Source organism: Camellia sinensis, chromosome 1 (genome assembly GCF_055761805.1).
Source record: "Camellia sinensis isolate YWXY chromosome 1, ASM5576180v1, whole genome shotgun sequence".
Lineage (NCBI taxonomy): Eukaryota > Viridiplantae > Streptophyta > Magnoliopsida > Ericales > Theaceae > Camellia > Camellia sinensis.
The window spans coordinates 148791354-148795123 of record NC_138961.1 but is presented as its reverse complement, the minus strand read 5'-3'; positions in this window follow the sequence as shown (position 1 = coordinate 148795123).

Below are 3770 nucleotides of genomic sequence, written 5' to 3'. Positions count from 1 at the left end.
AGAGAGAGAGGGGAAGATCATGAGTGAAAGTGGGTGGAGATAATTTGAAGGACAGCGTCAAAGTAGAAGAGGGGAGTTGCGATGATGAATGAAGCTACTAGGGGACAGTTTTAGACACCCCATTTTGACTGGTCCTAAGACTTGGGGGCGCTTTCTGTTGATTACCTGATGATGACAATCAGAATGTGTTTCTCACAGAATTTTCAGAAGAGAGATAAAATTTGAGCTTTAATCCGAACCTTCACACATTTTTGTCCAAATTATTTTTAGACCTTAAAACTATATGTTCAAAATATTTTTCCAAATGTTTCTACGATATTCTGAGGCTCCCATTTCGATTAAAATATTGCACTTTTCAGTAAATTGAGTAAGGACAAAGTGAAAATAAATGAAAGGGAGGTGAACTCTTTTAAAAATATTTAAAAATATCTTATTTATAGGTTTGGAGTTGAAGCAAATAGGAGGGGATGGAAGAAAACTAATTTAAGAAAAGGATGAGCATCAAATCGTTAAGAAATAAATGAATAGCCTTCACTAAATTAGGCATATCTCTTTGTACACTTGCAATTTTGATGTGAGGCCACCACCATTGGAAAGTAGACTTCTGGGGCTTCAATTTAGACTCAAGAATCACCTAAAACTGAGTCTATATAAGGGAGGTATATCCGTTTGAATTTGGGCTTAAGAGCAGATTTTGTTAACGCGGCCCGAGACAGCAATGAACCCATTTTTTTTTGTTTTGATTCGATTAGGACACCCCATTGACCCATTTTCTGATGTATTCATCACCAAATGTATATACACTCAGCCTTCTTATCTAGTGCTTGATCCATTAGAGATGAGGCTCCACTTTTGTCTTCCATTAGCTTCATTAGCTCCATTATCTTCCTTTATGCTCTATCTTGTCTTCCACCTTGTCTTCCACCATTTCTCCACTTGCTTAGCCTATATGTGTACATTAGATTGTTAAGAGGAGGAAGAGGATAGATTAAAAAGAGAATATTTGAGCAAGAGAAAGGAGGGGGAAAAAAGAGAAAATTTGAGTTTTTGAGCTAAAAATATTTCTATCTTCCATATACACCCCATACTTTCCATACAAACTGAAATTGCAGCTTTTCTACACTCAAAACTCTTCCAAAAATTCAAAAATACTTGAATTTCAGTATCTTTGATCAAGAGGAAGAGTGGGTGTTGGTAAAAGTGAACAAAAACAAGAGAGATAATCACTTTTCACTACATACACTTCCAAGCCAACATTCTAGCAAGAATTCCAAGCTTTCAAATTGAGGATTGAGAACATAATTTATACACTTGAGGGTGATCAAAAGAAAGTTTGGAAATCATGAAATTCATCATTTCTTGAAAATGTGAATTTTCAATTTATTTCATTGTCTTGCATTTCTTACTTATTTTGCTTTTTTGCTTTGATTTCTTACTATACTATATATTGTTATAATCTAATTGAAAGTGGTGAGTTGAGACTCCCATATATATTGTTTTTAGTTCTGTTTTTGTTGTGGAAATTTGAGAAAATAAAGTTTGGTCGAGCCTACCACGCTACCCGGCTCATTAGTTGGTCAGATAGCCACATAAAAGTATACCATCGCGCCTGCGACCTTCATGATCGTGCCCGCGACCTCTAAGAAAAATCGGGCAGCCTTCCGACGTTGAGAAGATCAACCTCTGATGGTCTTTGAGGCGTTTGAAGCTGCTATTTTGTTATGTTTATTTTATTTTGAGTGTTTGTGGGGATTTTTATATTGTGTTGTAATATTTATTCATCTCCCTCGGATTTGTAATATTTAATTGTTGTAATAATTCCCCATCTCCACTTCTTATCTGTCTCATTCTTCAATCGCTTTCCCTAACTGTACATATGTATATATCTTGCATGCCATGCATATCTATGCTTTTACATACATGATTCATGCCTAGATCTGGCTAAATTTGCATCTTTGTGCTTTAATTGATTGTTACATGATTTTGTGCGCTATCACTTGTTTTGCAATGTTTCATATGTCATGTTTTAGAAGTCGGATCTTTAGAAGCATTCTTGTGTATGTATTGCATTAGGATTTTGTATATAGGATCATGCATATTTTACTAATTTTGTTTTGTAGCTGTTCACGAGACGTTAGTAAATATGTAAGTCATTATGCTTTAGCTTCCCACTTGTATATGGTTTTCTTATTAGTATATGATTTTCTTATTATGTTTAACATCCTACCATGTGGCTATTTGTTTACTTGATATAACTGTATGAATGCTAATAGATAGAGATTGTGTCACTTAATTTGGAATGATGTTGATTTTTCATATTTGTAAACTCAATTTATTTGGGTTGTACATCTTTAAAACTCTTTCAAAACTACATAAAATCAAGTTGTTCCAAAGTGGGTGACATAGTCTATACTTGTATGCTTTACATTGTAATTTTTTTAAGATTTATTAAATAATCAGAATATGAACACATAAAGGAAATAAAAATCATATCATGGTTAGTAAAGGCCGATCTTTTGATCGGGTGAGCGGGGATGCTCAATTAATGACCTTCCTCTTTCATACCTAAGGTTCCGAGCCAAGCATCCTTGGTTACGATGAACAATGGCCTTGGCACGAGTTACGGGTTTTCTAATTTTTCCAAAATAAATATTAGGTGGTAACTCTGAGATCTGATGACGCAGTCCATTTCTAGCAAATGTTTTCGCAATAAAATGAATTTTCTAAAAGTTTCCAAATGCGGATTCTCGCCTACGTTTCACATTGCACTCGTGAGACTAGATCAAAGAGACCATGGGTTCGAATTGTTTAACGCGCAAGGGTTACCCCCTAGGCATGCTATAGTTTCTAGCGACTCTACTGGGGATTCTATGAAACCATGGAACTCTATGATATGACTTTTATTTTCAATTATATATTTATTGCATTACATGCATTGGTGCACTTAAAGTTCCTGTGTTGCCTAGATACTGGTGAGAGCACAGATACACTTTTTGTGACATTACACCTATTTCTATGTTACTTTGGAGGCCTTGTGTTATAACCTTTTGAGATCTGTCAAAAAGGTAGCTCTGCTATCTAAGGTTCTCAAACTTCGAAGAGAGATTATATTGACTCTTCTGATTTCCTGGGATCTTCATTAGTTATGACCCAAATGACTCTTTGGTAATGTCACCTTGACTTCAACAGCTACAGTAGAACCAACCTTGTGCATATAATGAGCTATAGTTCCTTCCAAAACTAGGACAGCTTACTCTCCCATTTTTAGGATGTATGATACCGCTTGTTTAAATAGTGAAACCCTAGATCATTTGAAAGCTATGATAGGATAATCCTAGCCCCTATAGAAGTGTTTGTTCTTTTTTCTACTACATGCAATGTATGGGATCTGGGGTTCTCAAATTCTGAACAGTGGTTCAGACATGTCAGTTTATGGGGTTTAGTTTTTTTCAATGGGAGGCATACAACGATCAGTTGTGCGAATTAGACTAAAGTGCTGCCATAGTTCTGATTGGAAGTTCCGTTTCATTTTTGCTAATTTGTTGTAGCACCATTGCTTTAGAAAAGTCCGATATCCCACAAAGTCTACCAGTGTAAATAAATAGAACTTGTGGGATATCCGACCATTTCTATGATTGGGAAGTGACCACCTATTGATTGCACATGCTTTATTTTGATGTTGTGGATGACCCACACTTTGACTAGCAATTTGAGAATGATTTTATTTTGAGTTCTGAATTGAGTATTGAGTCTAAGCTTGATTCCACCAA